This window comes from Mustela erminea, chromosome 6 (genome assembly GCF_009829155.1).
Source record: "Mustela erminea isolate mMusErm1 chromosome 6, mMusErm1.Pri, whole genome shotgun sequence".
Classification (NCBI taxonomy): domain Eukaryota; kingdom Metazoa; phylum Chordata; class Mammalia; order Carnivora; family Mustelidae; genus Mustela; species Mustela erminea.
In genome coordinates this window covers 39580371-39599412 of record NC_045619.1, presented here as the reverse complement: position 1 = coordinate 39599412, position 19042 = coordinate 39580371, and the positions used below count along the sequence as shown (strand labels likewise).

General features: G+C 34.4%; 1 protein-coding gene across 2 annotated transcripts in view; it reads left to right on the top strand.

Moving 5' to 3' along the window:
• The window catches only part of SYT1 (synaptotagmin 1), a 542261-nt gene that overhangs the window by 11657 nt on the left and 511562 nt on the right, over nucleotides 1-19042 (top strand). The gene's annotated exons all lie outside the window — the stretch shown is intronic.

Sequence of the window (19042 nt, the reverse complement as noted above, 5' to 3'; positions counted from 1 at the left end):
TCGTTTCAGTATAGGTGGGATCTCATATCTGTGTGATGTATTTCCAGTCTGTTCATAGGCTTACATTAAAAAAAAAAAAAGATTTTATTTATTTATTTGTCCAAGAATAAGAGAGTACAAGCAGGGGGAGCAGTAGAGGCAAAGGGAGAAGAAGGCTTCTTGCTGAGCAGGGAAGCCCAATGCAGGAATGGATCCCAGGACCCTGGGATCGTGACCTGAGCTGAAGACAGGCACTTAACTAACTGAGCCAACCAGGCAACCCATTGGCTTACATTTTTTTATGGTTACAATCACGGAATACATACTATTTCCACTCTGACTTTCAAAATGCATTGTTAGGTGTCTTACAAGTGTGTATTTTCATTTTCCATATTCATCTTTAGAAGTGTAACTCCCTTTCTTTTGCGGCATGTATCCCTTAGACACTTTCTATGTATCTTCTGTTGACTCTTGATAACCTTTCTTGTTTTGCCCTCCATTTCTAAGGGAATCGCATACATGGCCTACCCCCAATTTTATTATTTCTCTGAATTTAAGTGAACACCTTGGCTTTTTATGACATTAATGATTTTTTTCAATGTAATTTCCTTTTGAGTGTATATTTGATTATATCCTACAAGACTCTAATTTAGATTTTGAAACAAAAGTAAATAAACACTGGAAACATAATGAAACAAATCATTTTGTGTCGATTGTCATTTAGACAACATGGGTCTCAGTGCCTTAACCGGAAATTATTTTTCCTTTATCTAGTTTCATATCCTGATTTCAAGAACTCCATAACCCAAGTGTACCTAGGTCACTTTATGATAGTAACCTGGGTGCTGAAGAGGTATATTAACTTTTGTGAGATTGCAGTACCACTCAATATGCCGCAGCAGTAATGAAGTAATAATTAAAGCGTCAATCTTAAATGGCCTTCTTTTTTTCCCTTAAGATTCCTCTGGACATTATATACTTTGATAGTGACCTATTTTGACAATGGAGTTTTCCTTGCTGAAATTGCACAAAACCACCTATGTGTGAAGATAAAGAGTATTATGCTTAGTATTATAATCAGTATTCTGGTCAATAAATGATATGTTCTGTTTTCCTCATCTGTGGAACCAAGGTTCTTTTGTATCCAACTACCTTATGTTTTAGTATGTAGATACATATATACTTGCATAGATTTGGATTTTTTAAAAATATTGCTGATTGTGCTACTAACTGCAAGTGTTTCAGGATTTTGCAATGTTTTTTTTTTTTTATCATCTCTGATTTGCCAGTGCCTGAGAGATAGTTCGAAAATTATTATGTATAAAATTTTATATATATATATAAAATAATATTATGTATGAAATTAATATGTATACACATGGAGTCTGGGTTTCTTAGTCAGTTAAGCGTTTCCCTTTGGCTCAGTTCATGATCCCAGGGTCCTGGGATTGAGCCCCACGTCGGGCTCTCTGCTTAGTAGGGAGCATATTTCTCCTTCTCCCTTTGCCTACTGCTCCCCATCTTTGTGCTCTCTGTCAAATAAAATCTTTAAAAACATTTTAAAATTATTATGTATACTTAATACACACACACAATATGGACAAAAGTCTACCCTACAACCCAGCAATTGTACTACTGGGTATTTACCCTAAAGATACAAATGTAGTGATCCGAAGGGTCATGTGCACCCGGAATGTTTATAGCAGCAATGTCCACAATAGCCAAACTATGGAAAGAACCTAGATGTCCTTTAACAGATGAATGGATATATACAATGGAATCTTTTTTATGGTGTTCTGTTCTAGTATTCTTCTTCAGTTCTCTTTTTTCTAATTCATTAAATAAATCTGGTCAGGGCTAAGTAAGTTAACAACCTACTAACAAGTAACAATCTGCAGTTTTAAAAATACTTCTCATAAAAGTATTACCAATTTTCAAAAAATATAGTTCCTTTTAAAATATAGTGCAATTAAAAATTAAGCATATGTGGGTGCCTGGGTGGCTCAGTGGGTTAAGCCGCTGCCTTCGGCTCAGGTCATGATCTCAGGGTCCTGGGATTGAGTCCCGCATCGGGCTCTCTGCTCAGCAGGGAGTCTGCTTCCTCCTCTCTCTCTCTCTGCCTGCCTCTCTGCCTACTTGTGATCTCTCTCTGTCAAATAAATAAATAAAATCTTTAAAAAAAAATTAAGCATATGTAAGTACAATAGATATACAGAAATCTGCAGTGGCTTATTTTAAATATAGGGGATCATCATACAGCAAATGCATGAAGTTTAATAACATTTCCATACCAAACTTATAATGTTCTTGCTACATTCATATATGGGTAATTTTTTATAAATTTGCACTGGATTATTGTGTTGTTTTATTTTATTAGTTTTAATTGAAATTCCATTTAACATACAGTATTAGTTTCAGGTGTACAATTTCCTGATTCAACACTTCCATACAACACCTGGTACTCATCACAGCTGTATTCTTTAATCCCCATCAACTATAACACCCATTCCCCTCACCCACCTCCCCTTTGGTAACCTTCAGTTTCTTCTATAATCTGTTTCTCAGTTTTCCTATTTTTCCCCCATGATTGTTTTGTTTCTTAAATTCCACATGGAATCATATGGTATTTGTCTTTCTTTGAGTGACTTATTTCGCCTTGCATATTACTCTAGCTCCATCCACATTGTTACAAACAGCAAGTTTTCATTCATTTTTTTAAAAATGTTACTTATTTATTTGACACACAGAGATCACAAGTAGGCAGAGAAGCAGGCAGAGGGAGAGAAGGGGGAGGAAGCAGGCTCCCTGCCAAGCAGAGAGCCCAATGCGGATCCTGATCTCAGATCATGACCTGAGCCGAAGGCAGAGGCTTAACCCACTGAGCCACCCAGGTGTCCCTCATTCTTTTTTATGGCTGAATAATATTCCATGTGTATATACATATACACCACATCTTCTTTATCCATTCATCAGTCAGTGGACATTTGGATTCTTTCCATAATTTGGCTATTATTGATATGTTGCTATGAACATCGGGGTGTGTCAATATGTTGTACTCCTTTTTTGGTTATGGGTAAACTTTCTTGTAGAGTAGAGGAAAAATACACAGATATGCTTAGAATGTTATTTCTCTTCTTTTAAAGTAGTGAGTACAGAACTAGTTTATGGAACCAATAGTCAATAAAGACTAAGCACAGATATTTAGAATTTTGTGTTCAAATTTAAAAAGAGGCAAATAATATAAAGACCTTCAATCTGTCTCTAAATTAGTGATATGATTTTACTAGATGATCTCTCTGACACCTTTCATTATTCCTTTGGTTTTTCTACTGTCTGTGTGAATTTCTCCATAATGGTGCCTAAGATTGGAGATTGTGTCCTCAATCTTTCAGTCATTTCATTCATTGCTTGAAACTATTTAAGGAGCACAAACTCCCAGACATCTTCAACCACCTATAGAAGAATGAAATAAATTTCAGTTGAGACACACCATAAACCAGGAAAAATAGAATACCCAGATGTGAACTGTGAAATAGTAAGGCTAGGGTAGAATTTGCTTTGGTAATGAACAATAGGAAAACCTCAGTGGCTTAAACACCTAAGCCTTGTTTCTTGCTCCCACTACTTAACCACTATGGATGTGTGTGTGTGTGTGTGTGTGTGTGTGTGTGTGTGGCAGAGTTTGAGGGGGGAGAGTATTTCTCAGATCTACATAGTCATTCAAGGACCCAGACGGATGAGACCCTCAGAGACTTTTATAACAGTCATCTCAACATAATGTTTAAGGATTCATTGCAGTAGGGAGGAAAGCACTGGAAGCCTTCTCACCAGCATGTAACTACTTTGACCCTAGAAGAGGCATAAATAATTTCTGGTCAGATATGAACAGTCAGATCCAGTCTCCATGTCCAAACCTACAAGGGCACAGAATATATAACATAGCCCTGGGGTTGGAAGGAGAGGATATTGTTAAAGTTCTTAAAGCCTCCTCTCTAAGTTGCAACTGGAGAGTACAAAGCTTTATGAAACCATGTAAGAATGAATGAATGCTTACTTGAGACAGCAGTGGCTTCATAGAGGAGGAGAAGCATGATCTGCACTCTGAGGAACTTGAGTATTATTATGAGGGATGCTTAGTTCATTCTTTAATGAAAGTTTGTCTTTTCTTGACCTGCATCTCAAACAATGGATATATATTTGATTAAGAATGCTAGAGCTCCTGGGTCTTGCGGCTGGCTCAGTCAGTAGAGTCTGTGACTCTTGGTCTTCCAGTTGGGAGTTCAAGCTCCATGTTGGGTGTAGAGAAGACTTAAAATTAAAATCTTAAAAAATAAAAATGCCAGCACTCCTGGCAAATTTGGAGTGTACACTAAATCATTTTTTACTTACTAGGAGTCCAGACATGAAAACAAGTGCCAGTTTAATAGATCTGTTGGGATATGTTAAAGACTCCTCACATCTACCACATGCAAACCTGAACTCATTCATTTCACCAACAACTCTAGTCTTTCCCCAATAACTTTGATCCTAATGAATGATTCAACCATCCAACTAGTTGTGTTATCTAGAAATTTGCTTTCATGGGTCTCTCATCCTTAATCCCAAATCCAAAATATATGATGTCTTGATCACTTTTGGCTCACAAATATCTTTTAAATTTATTTATTTTTCTCTACCTCCATTGCCACACCATAATCAAATCAATCTGGCCATCTTAATTCTTTCAAATCAATGCCTAGTCTGGATTCTGCTATTCCCCAGCCTAATTTCTCATATTATTTCTCTCATCTTCATGCTCTGGTCACGCAGGTCTTCTTTCAGATTTTTAATATTCCAGTCTTCTTCCTGCGTCAGGACCCTAGCATGGGCTGCTCTCTATGTTTTGAGTATTGTGGATATATCTGCTATGGACAGACAAAAATATTGTAAATTTAAAAATGTAATATGGCTGACTGTTTAAGAATAAATTTTTATTACTTATGTTTGAGAACAAATGTTCAGCTTTTCCATATTATAAGAGAACGAGCTTGTCACTTCTAAAAATTAACTGCAGAACTATCAAAAATTGGCAAACTGGGAATTTGAACAGCAATTGAAACTTTTTAAAAATTTTTCACATTTTGGGAAACTCTAAATCAAGTTTAAATTTGAAAATGTTGAATGCTTACCTCCTTTTAAAGAGAAAATGTATTTAGGAGGGCCTGGCTGACTCAGGTTACTAAGTGTCTGCCTATAGCTCAGGTCCCACATTGGGCTCCTTGTTCACAGGGACCTTGCTCTTCCCTCTCCTCCTTGCTCATGGTCTCTCTCACTCTCTCTCAAAAAAATAAAAAAATAAAAAAAATTTAAAAAGAAGAAATGTACTTATAAATTCATATCTTATACTTGAGGATACTCATGAGACTAAATTTAAGTAATGAAGATCTTGAATGGGATGTAAAGAAATGCTTTAAGTTTATATCATTGAAATTTTAATCTTGGGTTTTTTTCCCCAATTATTTTGATAATGTGTTTTCTCAAAATCATAGCATCACAGATTTCTTTCTTGTTTGTTTCTTTTCTTTTTAATGGGAACACTCTGTGATCTAACATCCTCTGGGTGTGAAAACACACTTCCAGAAAATATCTGAAAAAAAATGCAGTGAAAATAAATCTAGCGAAAGATAAAATAGTGAGACTGTAACAAATACAGGCTGATATGATCTTTAAAATTCTTTGATTACTGATTACTCATTTTAGAATAATTGTGTCAAAAAATCTCTGAGATATGTTTTCATTTCTATACTTTTTTCCAACAATAATGTACTAAATTATAAAATTATAGCAATAAAGAATTAATGTTTACTATCCCAGTGCAAAAACTCAGATTGAACTTGAGTGCTCTGTGAGTGCAGGAACCATTTTTATGTTGTTTCCAATTATATCCTCATTGCTGACCTACCTAGCAGTCCTTAGCACTTACTAAGTAAGCACTTAAAAATCTTTGATGGGTATTACTAGATGAATCATCCTTGTTGATTTTATTTTCATTTGTTTCTCACTCATTCCCATTTTTCTTCAAACTAATATAGTAACTTAATGTGTAATCTTGGTAATAAGAATCTTCATGAACTGGAATTAATTATAGTTGACTCTCATTTTTATACAAGGCAAAAGATGACTTTATCAATCTTTACTTTCCCCAAATAAATTGGCCAGAGAGCTCACTATTAAATTCCAAATGACTGTGTGTTGATATAAGTGTTCGTTTTGTGGTAATTAAGAGGGCAAAGATGTTGAAGGATATATTTCAATTTTACTTTAATGGGACTATTATTTCAGATTATTTGGGTCAGTGCTATCTTTCAAATAGATAATCATTCTTCACTTTACCTTTTCACTCTCTTCATCTTTTCTTACTGCTGTTTTTAAGGAGTTCCTCAGTTGTACCATAAATCTGTATCATATTCAAAGCACAAAGAGTTCTATTACTGAAAAACAAAGACATTCATTCTGTATAGATTTTCAATGTATGTTTAATTGTCTATATTGGAAACTATTAATTTTTAAAAAGATTTTATTTATTTATTTGTCAGAGAGAGAGAGAGAGAGAGCACACAAGCAGGGGGAGCAGCAGGCAATGAGAGAAGCAGACTCCCGGCTGAGCAGGGAGCCTGATGTGGGACTCAATCCCAGGACCGGGTTCATGACCTGAGCTGAAGGCAGATGTTTAACTGACTGAGCCACCCAGGCATCCCTATAACGGAAAATTTTTAATTTTTTTTTTATTATTTTTTTAAGATTTTTATTTATTTATTTGACAGACAGAGATCATAAATGGACAGAGAGACAGGCAGAGAGAGGAGGAAGAAGGCTCCCTGCTGAGCAGAGAGCCCGATGTGAGGCTCGATCCCAGGACCCTGGGATCATGACCTGAGCCAAAGGCAGAGGCTTTAACCCACTGAGTCACCCAGGCGCCCCATGAAAGCTTTTTTAAAAGTATGGTTTCTGGCTAGTAAAAAGCAATGCTTTTAAAGAAGTATTTTAACATTTTAAATGAAGATGTATTCTCTAAAATATTTAATATATTCAAATAATCCAAAAATGTGAAAGTTGAAAAATAGCTCTTAGATCTCCTACTTTTCAGATATAGTAAGCTCTGTTAGAGTAAGCTCTCTCGCTAAGCTCTGTTAGAGTAAGCTCTAACAGAGCTTACTATATCTGAAAAGTAAGATACACATACACATATATTACATTTAAATTCAGTATTCCATTATATACAGTGTGTGTAATGTACATTTTGTTATTAGGTGGTTTTATTTTGAATAATACTTTATTTCATATAAACTATAATGATTTTCAAATGTGTGTATTTTTAATATTAGAGTTAGACATTTTTGGTTAATGTAACATGAAATAATTCTATAAAATACATTATATACAAGCGATTTGGTTTATTTTAAGCTAATTTGGTTTTATAATTTTAAGTTTTTTCTGGTATAATTTGTAATGATTGTGTCAATACACATAAAATACTAAATGTACTGATTTTATCATATGTAAAGATTTTTTTTAAAGTTTCACTTTTATTACAAAGTATTCTTGGATGACAGATTTTTTAATTAATTTTTTTTTATAAACATATAATATATTATTAGCCCCAGAAGTACAGGTCTGTGAATGGGTGACAGATACTATAATATCTTGTTTAAAATTAATGTTTCCATTAATTATTATTATTACCAGAGATCATAATCTCTAGTATTTTTAATGTTTATGGTCCTTTGTTCAGGACCTATGTTTATGGTCCTATGTTCAGACACTACTATAAATAAAAATTTTATAATCACTTTAAATATATCTTTGGTTGGAGGCTACCATATGCTAATCCTAAGGATTTTAAAGTATTTCAAAATGTAAATTTTTTAAGAATAATCTTGCACATTTTAGCTATATGAAAAATATTTTAAAATATTTTAAAAAACAAACAATATGGAAAATGTTTGAAGGAACATGAAGTGTTTAGGGGTCTTTATAAAATTCATTTAACTTAATAATAATAGTTTACATGTAGAGAGCTTTACATGCCATGTGCCATTCTAAGAATTATTGTGCATTACTCCTTTAATCCTACTTCAACCTTGTGAGATTTACAAGTGATTATTATTCTAATTTTTTTAAAGGTTTTTTTGGGGTTTTTTGTTTTTTTTGTTTGTTTGTTTGTTTAGTATTTTATTTATTTATTTGACAGAGAGAGAGAGATCACAAGTAGGCAGAGCAGCAGGCAGAGAGAGATGGGGAAACAGGCTCCCAGCTAAACAGAGAGCCCGATGCGGGGCTTGATCCCAGGACCCTGAGATCATGACCTGAGCAGAAGGCAGAGGCTTAACCCACTGAGACACCCAGGCGCCCCTTTTTAAAGGTTGGTTATTTATTTATTTATTTGACAGACATTAGAAAGGGTGCAGACATAAGCAGGGGGAGGAGGAGAGGGAGAAGCAGGCTTCCTCCTGAGCAGGGAACGTGATGCAGGACTCGATCCCAGGACCCTGGGATCATGAACTGAGCCAAAGGCAGCCACCTAACCAACTGAGCAACCCAGGCACCCCAATTATGCTCATTTTGGAAATGACAAAATTGAGGTCACAGAAGTGATGCTATTATTTGCAGCCATATCACTGTCAGGTGTTACAGCTGGAATTCAATGAGGAGGGTTTGGCTTTAGAGTTAATTGGCTCTAGATCATTTATTCTTTCTTTAATTCAGAAAACTGAACATTAATTTAAAAATAATCAGTATCAATAACCTAGCAGCCGTCAAAGAGCTTACCTTTTATTGGGTGCAGAAAACAAGTGGAAAAAAGAAGGAAAATGAGAGAGGGAGAAAAAGACGGAGGGAGTGAAAGAGGTAGGAAGTAGAAAAGGAAAAGGATTTGGTGGTAGTATGTTTTATGTAGCTGAACACCATCAAAGAAGTAAAAACAAACAACAACAAAACAAGGAGAGAAAGTAGAGAGTGCCAGCTTTGGGGGATGAAGGTAGAATGCATTTTATTTTTATTTCCATTTGTACTGAAAAAAAGGTCTTTTTTTGCAATATAAAATTGAAATTTATTTCAATTATAATTCTTTCCTACATGTTGAAGTTATTTAACCTTTAGCAGCATACAGTTATTCAGAATAGATCATTTTTAATGACTCATTATGTGTGAAGTCATTTGATGATGCAATTAGCTTTTAAAAATTGAATTCTAATTAATATACTGTGCAATATTCGTTTTGGGTATACAACATAATGATCAACAGTTCTGTACATTTATCAGCGCTTATCACAGAAAGTATAGTCTAAATTCCTTTATTTTACTGAGTTCCGCCTTACCCCTCTAGCAACTACCAATTTTTCTCTGTATTTAAGGGCCATTTGTTTGTCTTTTTTTGTGATTAGTTCATTTGTTTTATTTCTTAAATTCCACATATGAGTGAAATCTTAGGGTATTCTCTATTGGACTTATTCACTTAGCATTATACCCTCTAGGTCCATAGGTCCATCCATATTGTCCATCTTTTTTATTTTATTTTATTTTTTTTGGTGGCTGAGTATTATCCCATTGTGTGTGTATGTACGTGTATCCATTATTCATTCATCTATTGATGGATACTTAGGTTGCTTCCATATCTTATTTTTTATAAATACTGCTGCAATAAACATGGAGTGCATATATCTTTTTGAATTAGTGTTTTCATTTTCCTTGGGTAAATACTCACTAGTGGAATTACTGGATGATACAGTATTTTTTTTTTTTTTTTAGTAATTTTATTTTTAACTTCTGAGGAAACTCCATTCTGTTTCCCACCATGGTTACACCAATTTGCATTCCCACCAACAGTGCAAGGGATTCTCTTTTCTCCACATCCTTGCCACCACTCATTATTTTTTGAATTTTTGAGTCTAAGCATCCTGACAGGTATAAGATGATATCTCATTGTGGTTTTGATTGCATTTCTCTGATGATGAGTGATGTTGAACATCTTTTCATGCATCTGTTGCCATTTGTAGATCCTCTCTGGAAAAATATCTATTTAGGTTGTCTGTCTATTTTTAATCAGATTATTTGGGTTTTTTCAGTGTTGTATAAGTTTTTTATATATATTTAAGATATTAATCCTTTATTGGATATATCATTTGCAAATATCTTCTCCCACTTAGTAGGCTACTTTGCCAACTGGCTGACAGTTTTCTTTGCTGTGCAATGGTTTTTTATTCTGCTGTAGTCCCAGTTTTATTTTTGCTTTTGTTTCCTCTGCCTGAGGAGACATATCTAGAAAAATGTTTCTATGGCCGGTAGCAGAGATTACTGCCTATGTTTTCTTCTAGGGTTATTATGGTTTCATGTATCCCATTTAGGTCTTTAATCCGTTTCATCCATTTCATCCATTAGGTCTTTAGTCCAGCGTATGGTGTAAGACAGTCCAGTTTCATTCTTTTTGCACATAGCTATCCAGTTTGTCCAACACCATTTGTTGACAAGACTCTCTTTCCCCCATTGTATGTTCTTACTGCCTATGTCACAGATTGACCATGGAAGTGTGAGTTTATTTCTGGGGTCTCTATTCTGTTTCATTATTTATGTCTCTATTTCTGTGCCAGTATCATATGATTTTGATTAGTACAGCTTTATAGTATGTCTTGAAATCTTGGATTGTGATACCCCTACCTTTGTTCTTCTTTCTCAAGACTGCTTTAGCTATTTGGGGTCTTCTGTAATTCCATACAAATGTTAGTAGTGCTTCTTCTAGTTCTGGTATTTTGATAGATCTTTGGATTTTGATAGATCTATAGATTGCTTTGGGTTGTATGGACATTTTAACAGTACTGGTTCTTTCAATCCAGGAGCATGAAATCTCTTTCCATTTGTTTGTATCATCTTCAGTTTCTATCATCAACGTTTTCAGAGTACAGGTCTTTCACCTCCTTGGTTAAGTATATTCCTAGGTATTTTATTTTGGGGCATACAATTGTATATTGATTGTTTTCTTAATTTCTCTTTCTGCTAAGTCATTACTGTATAGAAATACAACAGATTTCTGTAAATTATTTTGTATCCTGCAATTGTACTGAATGCATTTATTAGTTCTAGTGTTTTTTTGATGAGTCTTTAGGGTTTCTGTATATAATGTTATGTCATTGGCAAATAATGAACATTTTAACTCTTCCTTACCAATTTGGCTAGCTTTTATATCTTTTTGTATCTGATTGCTATGGCTAGGATGTCCAGTACTATGTTGAATAAAAGTGGTGAGAATTGATATTTTTATTTTGTTCTTGCTGTTAGAGGAAAAACTCTTAGTTTTTCATTGAGAAAGCTACAGGCTTTTCATATATGGCTTTTACTATGTTGAGATATGTTCCCTCTAAACCTATTTTGTGAGAATTTTTATCATCAATACATTTATCACAATAGGGTGGTAGGTAAAGGTCACATTGGAACAAAGATCTGAAGGAAGTAAGAAACTGAACTTTGATAAGAGGTATATGGTGATTTGAGGAAAGCAGAGGATATTGTGCTCCAGTCAAAGTAAGTAATGGAGAAAGCAAAAGTTTATTTCAGTGAGGTAACGTGTGACCAGATGGGACAGGACACTGGATTGAATTTGGCTGTTATTCTGAATGAGATGGGAAACCATTGGAATGTTTTGAAGAGAAGGGTAAAATGTTTCAACTGAGGGGTTTGTTGTTGTTGTTGTGTTTTAGGATCATTTTGAATAAACTGCTTTTTCCTAGATTGAATGAATGTGACGAGAGTGGAAACAGAAGATTTGCCCTTCCTAGGTTTGTTAGAAACAAAATTGCCCTACACCTTCTCTCTATGTAGTTCCTAGATTTAATGGCCTATAAACACATTAATAGAGTAGTAAAAGGTTCAGAAATATGTTACTGTAGGATGTTTATTTAAAAATGAGTTTGGGGGGGGGGCGCCTGGGTGGCTCAGTGGGTTAAAGCCTCTGCCTTCGGCTCAGGTCATGATCCCAGGGTCCTGCAATCCAGCCCCGCATCGGGCTCTCTGCTCAGCAGGGAGCCTGCTTCCCTTCCTCTATCTGCCTGCCTCTCTGCCTACCTGTGATCCCTGTCAAATAAATAAATAAAATCTTTTTAAGAAAATGAGTTTAGGGGTGCCTGAATGGCTCAGTTGATTAACTGTCTAATTCTTGGTTTTGGCTCAGGTCCTGATCTCAGGGTCATGAGATCCAGGCCTGAATCAGGCTCTGTGCTCAGTGGGGAGTCTGCTTGAGATTCTCTCTCTCCCTCTCCCTCCATCCCCTCTCTCCACCCCCTCCCACCATCTGTCTTCTAGCTTTCTCTTCCTTTCTGCCTCCCCCCTTCTGAAATAATGAATAAATCAGTCTTTAAAAAATAAAAATGAATTTAATTTCCATCATACAAGCTAGAGCTTGTATCATACCACTGATTATTTATTTGTTTGTTTATTTATTATTTTGACCATTTTATACATGCATTTCCCAGCCACTGTGCTATCTAATTCATTGTCTTGAGGCAAGTAGGTAAAAGTTAGGCTAACTTTAAGATATCTGGGAAAGTGGCAGAGAAAAAAAAAAATTCCCTATGCTTGAAAGACTTACTAATGTACTCTCAAAGTCAGAGGAAGAGAAACATTAAGGGTTCATGAATATAAAGTGAGTGCAATTGATTCTAAAAGCCATCCTCCATAAAATACCTGGATTGGCATGATTTTCAAGAAAATTGTTTTTAGACAAAATGCTTTTGCTTTTCAATATCTTACGTTTAATTTCATTTAAAAAAAATACATCAGTGTCAGCATTTAAATGATACTCTGCTGAAGGCTGATTTTGAAAATTGTCAGACAGTTGATGTTATTCTCTAAAATTAACCACCTAAATGTTGCTTATAGTTAAATGCATATCAACAAATTACCAATTAAAAGATACTTATAATGCTTACAACTGTGATGATCTATATATCAGTCAGTATGTCCTCCTGATGTTTTAGGTACCCAGTCAGCAAGTATTTTTCTGTTACTTACTAGAGCACTCAGCCACATATTCTAGACTTTTTTTTTCAAGGAGAGGATAATATACTTAAAGAGCTAAGGAAGACCAAAAAACTACTTTCAGTGAAAGTATAAGACAGTGCATTATTTGTTGATAAAGTAAAAAAGAATGGATAAATAAAAGACATGCCATATAAATAGATATGAGGTACTTAAGGTTAAATCACTAGGTTTCATGATCTGTAAGTGCTATTTAGTCATGTGATCTGGGAGCCTCACAAGTCAGGAAGATAGAATGCTAGTTGGTAAAATCAAGATAATAATCTCCTATGACATTTAAACTTTCTACCTTATAATATAGTTATTTGTATACATTTTTTACTTTTCCTATTACAACATGAGCTCCTTGAGAATAGGGAGAATGTCTTAATTGTCTTTACATCCCAAACAATGTCTTATACATAGCCACTATTGAATACTTACTTATTGAATGAGGTATGTGCATTCCTTCTATGGTGATAATACATATCCTTTTGTTAGAAGAAATAGATTATTATTCCTTGAGAAGACTGATTATGTTTCTCAAATGTGATATATTTGGTTACAGAAAAAAAGCTTATCTTTTCTAGATGGAAATATTTAAAACTAAGTTTTATTTCTAAAGATAAATTCTCAAGTTTTGTATTCTAAAACTATTATTAGAGCAGTTAAACTAAGTTATGTTGAGATTATAGTTAGTAATCAAACTTATTATGTGAGAAAAGTGAGATGTAAATTAGTAACAATACTAGTAATAAAAATATAAATTGGTAGAGCCTCAGACATAAAAATACATTTTTAAAAAGATTTTATTTATTTATTTATTTATTTATTTGAGACAAAGAGTGTGAAAGAGTGAGAGAGAGCATGTGTACGCACACAAGCCAGGGGAGGGGAGAGCGGCAGAGGTGCAAGCAAACTCCTTGCTGAACTGGGAACCCAATGTGGGGTTCCATTCCAGCCCCTGAGATCATGACCAGAGCCAGAAACAGATGTTCAGCTTAACTGTTGAGCCACCTGGGTACCCCTTTAAATCATTTTTAAAAAATACTTTGATTTTGTGTGATTTGGGAAGATTAAGTATTGCTCTTGTATGTAAAAGACAACACAACTACGTAATGTAGGCTTAAGTAAATTGCTCATATTTCAACTAATTTCCCATTTTACTTCCATTTTCTTCATATCATTGTGTATAATGCCCTAGTTAGATGGATAGACCCATTTTCATTTTTAAGCTTTAACGAAACATATTGAAGCTGCTGCAATAATAAAATATATTCAACCTACTGAGAAATAATGTGTGCAAAGTGATTAATATGATGCTTGACACAGACAGATGTTTGGTGAATGATAATTTTATCTATAATGACAATTATTATCCTTACTAATCTTGTTGGAGTTGTTCTCTTTCTGAAATGCTTCAGAGATAACTTCTGGCTACCTTCTGAACTCTGTACAGTTCATCCTACTTCTGCCTGGTGATTGGTTAATATCTTTGGTAGCTTCTGAGTCATGCTTCATCAGGAAACCAAGGGTGTGATTTGCATGCCAGCATATCCTCCTTCTTCCTGCTCACTGTCGTTTCTATTTTTACTTTAGAGCACAAGGTTCTTTAAGGCATCTTATATTCCAAGGTTTCCCACATGCACAGATTTACTACCTGTTTCTCTGTAAGAAATGTGTACCTGGTAACAAATTTTTACTAGAAAAAGGCAGCTATAGCTAGGTTAATACCTAGGGCCAAAGCTTTTCCTTTCTCGTAAATCTCCTACTCCCCCTACTTGTTCCTGTCCCTGGACTATTACCAATTTTCTGCCCCATTTCTCCCAGGGTTCCTAGTCCAGTTAATTTTCTTGAACAGGTCAAAAATGTTTTGAGTACCTATAGCTAATCCACAGTCAAGCATGTATTGAATTCCTACTTCATCCAGGGATGTTTGTTCAACACTAATTCAGGATATCTTATCTTGGAATCCATGTTGCCTCAAAGGTTTTGGAATATTCAGAATTCTATGCAAAAAGTGGTGTGTATGTTTGCATAAGCCGTTTTCTAGGGGATTGAGCTCATAGTTTCCATCAGATTGTCAAAGGATGAAGACCCTAAAGAAATTATGATTTACTCACTAGAAAGTCAAAAATAGATAAAATATATTTTTCTGTTTGAGAAGCTTACAGCATAAGTGAAATGACCTAGTAAATGGCAATATAAAAATAAGGGTGGAGTGGTATACAATACAATAGGTAGGAACAGAAAAATCACTTAGTGATAAATTAGAGGAGGAACTGGGATATGATCTGGTTTAGAAGTAAGTTAAGTAGTAAAGTTTCAGGGGACTTCCATCCTATGAGGAAAAGAGCATGAGTATGGCCTTACTGATTACAGTGGTTTGGGAAGATAACAAAGAGGCTATGTCTTGAATGATATTAGATTATAAAAAAAACTCATTGATGGTCACTTGGGTAGTTCAGTTGGTTAAGCAACAGATACTTGGTTTCAGGTCATAATCTCAGGATCATGAAATAGAGCCCTGCCAGGGTCCACACTCAGGAAGAAGTCTTCTATCCCTCTCCTTCCTCTTTTGCCCCTCTCCCCACGTGTGCATGCATGCTCTCCCTCTCTCTCAAATAAATAAATAAATATATTTTTTAAAAAGTTACTGAATATATGAGATATTAATAATTCCCATGGTTTAAAATGTTGAATAGTAAAATGATGTATGTATGGCAGATTATCTTTTAACTAATCTTTATATTTAAAAACATTAAGGTTTGAAAACTTTAAAAAATCTTCAAGACCTTTTTTGTAAAATAGCTCTTAATGACAACAGTCAGCATAATATATCATTAAGAAACATGCTGTGGTCCATTTCACAAAAACACGAAGTATGGTTCTTCATTAACGCATCGTACTAACCTAGACTGAATGTTTATATTTTATTCTTCTTAAATATATCCAATGCACTCTCTTTTGGGGCTTATGTTTTATCTAATTGTAAGGGGGAGTGGAATGCTCAGATTTGATATGCATTAAGAGAGTAGATATCCCCACTTGAATATCATAGTGGTATCTCAAAATTAGTATTTCTTAAACTGGACTCTTGACAGCTTCTTCCTTCTCACATCAGCCTCCTTTTCTTTGGCTTTTCTTCAGAGCTTTACAATTTCTACCAGTTGCAATCAATCTTTCATTCTCCGATATATCTTTCTCTTAATCTTTCCATCTTCACTCCCTACTCTACTTGCATTTCCAGGACCTCCAATGTTCTATCCAGAGTCCAACTCTTTTCTTTCCATAGATACAAATATTGCCCTACCTTCAAGGCTTAGCTGAAAAACCTCAGCTGTGGTGTTTCTAAATAAAGACTATGCAAAAGTAATCACGCCACTAACATGAGTACTAATAGATTTTGGAAATGAAGATAGCACCCTATTTTACACTGTTTTTTCCTTATAGACTTATTTAGAATTAATCCTACTGAGTTTTCAGGTTTACATATGTTACTTTTGCTCCTATCTGGGCTACTATCTTCTTGTTGGCAGGGTCAAGTCTCTTCTTGGTTTTTTGTTCATTTGCTTTGGTTTGTTTTTATCCATCACATCATTAAGCACAAAATGGACTCTTGATATATAGTTTTCTGTTGAAACATTGGCAAGATATGTTTTAGGAGAAAAATGACACATAAGCAAAACTAAACACATTGCAACTTATGGTGTACAGAGCTTTTGCCCATGCTTTTTCTCATTTGCTGGTCATAACAACACTATTATATATCTTTCTCTTCATTTTGCAGATAAGGAAACAGACTTGATCAAGAATAGGAAACTAGTAAATGGCTGGACTGGGCATAAAACTTTGACTCCATACCCAGCTTTCCATCTATCAGAGCTGCCTTCTAAGATTACATTTTAGAAAAGAAATTTAAAGACTGAATTGTTTCTAATACCTGTTTGGTCAAAGAGAAATATATCTGAAACAAATATGTCAACATAGATTGCAGAAATTCTAGATGTTACTGAATTTTAAATTATCTACCATGAAATGACAATTGGGTGGTATTTATTTATATATGGAAGAAGACATTTTTAGCAGCTTTTTAAGGTGAAAAATTAAAGGTACTCAGAACATGAGGAGGAAAGGAAGCTTGGTCAGAAATGTCCCTAGAAACCTGTGACAATTTGAACTGTGTTCAAGAGGCAGGTCACAAATCAATGGCTTGCTGATATCCGTTAAGCAGTCTTTCCTGTCTTTAGAAGCTAAGTAGTGGGTACCAAAATAAACCGATCTCAAAATGCAATTCATCTCCTGCCTGTCTTCCTAGATCCATAAAACCAGTGATGTTAAACATAAGTGTTGAGGATTATTCAAATAAATTCTCTTATATGTGACAAATATTTGAAATAATTTAAGAAAACTATGAATAAATTAATAGCTATCACATAATCATATATATTAGCAATTATCCATTCTGTTCCTCTCAATGTGTGTTATTTTTGTCTTAGTGCTTAGGTCCAGGCCTTTCTGGTTTCTTTCCATACCTTCTATGGTCTACCTGAGCTCTCCAGCTGGTGGACCCTCACGAAGCTTAAACTATGCTAAATGGTCTAAATGGAACAGTACTTCGCATGGTTTGATAAAAACCAGATGGATTGCTTAACTTCTTAGAGTTGCTAAAATGAAAAACACCATCATTTTGTGTTTTTAACATAAAAACAACCTACCTAGTTCCTATCATTAATTTTAGAAATAACAATCTTATCATTTGTCAAATTATAATATATTTTGAATTCTACAAATAAAAGCCCTCAGGAATTAGCTTAGTCACACAACCAAGGATCCGTAAATGCTATTAAAAATATTTTAAAATAGGGGGAAAAAGTATTTATGGTATTCAATATAAAAATAGAGAAATAGTTTAACAATCAAAAGGAAAATCACCAGCATCAAACCCCAAATAACTAGTTTACATCCCCTTTCCCTCCTTCCCTTCACATACACTTTAATTATGAGGGGGAAGAGTTATTTTTGAGAGTTCCACAATATTTTTGAGGTAACTAAATACAAATTCTAGTTTGAGAAGGATTGCTTTTGATAGAGTAAATAGAGACAAACATAAGTCAAATTCTAAAATTAAAAACTTGCATGTGTATTAGTATGATGTTGTCCTTATGATTTGTGTGTACTAGTCACTAAATTGCCCGACTACATCATCTGCTGATGGCCTTTGCCAGCAGGTGTTTACCAAGATATAGAAGGTTTGTTCAGACAAATGGATCACTGCCATTGTTGCAACCAGTATGAAGGCCCTGAGCACGAGTATACGTGCAAAAACAATTCCAGATTTGCTGGCAATTGCAGCATGAAAAGCAAGAGTAATTAATAGTGAATGAAAATGAACTTTTCAAATCTAATAATAATTCTTGCCTTATTTGGGAGAGGGGGCTTTCTATCAGACTATATAAACACTGACAGTACAGTTATTGAGCATCTAGACCAATTGTATTATTTCTGAATATAACATACATATTTATAAGTTAAACATTTTTAAATTATGCAAGATTTTATTTCAATACTAAGCGTAATTTTCAAAGACAGCTTATCTAGGCATATACAGTTCTCTCCATCTGTGTTAAAGAGAAAGAAGATATAAATACCAACATCACTGAATACTCAAAAAAAATCAGAAAAATTAGACACTCATGAAATATAGTCTATAAGAGGATTTTATAGAAAAGTTGAGTCAAAGATACTAAGCTTTCTATCTGAATAAAATTTAGTATACTCTTATTTCTGCTAAAACGAGGCCAGTAGTTGATGACGTGTTAGTAAAAACAAACTTCTTTTAAGTGAAATCTTTTAAGTAAATCTTTTTAAAAGTAAATCTTTTAAGTAAAAGCTGAGCCTAAATGTAGGTTATAGACTGGAGTTATGTCCCATTACACAGAGAACTGAAATAAATGAACAAACAAAACCCGATAAATGAGTTTTAATGCATACTGTTTAGACATATGTTCCTGTCATA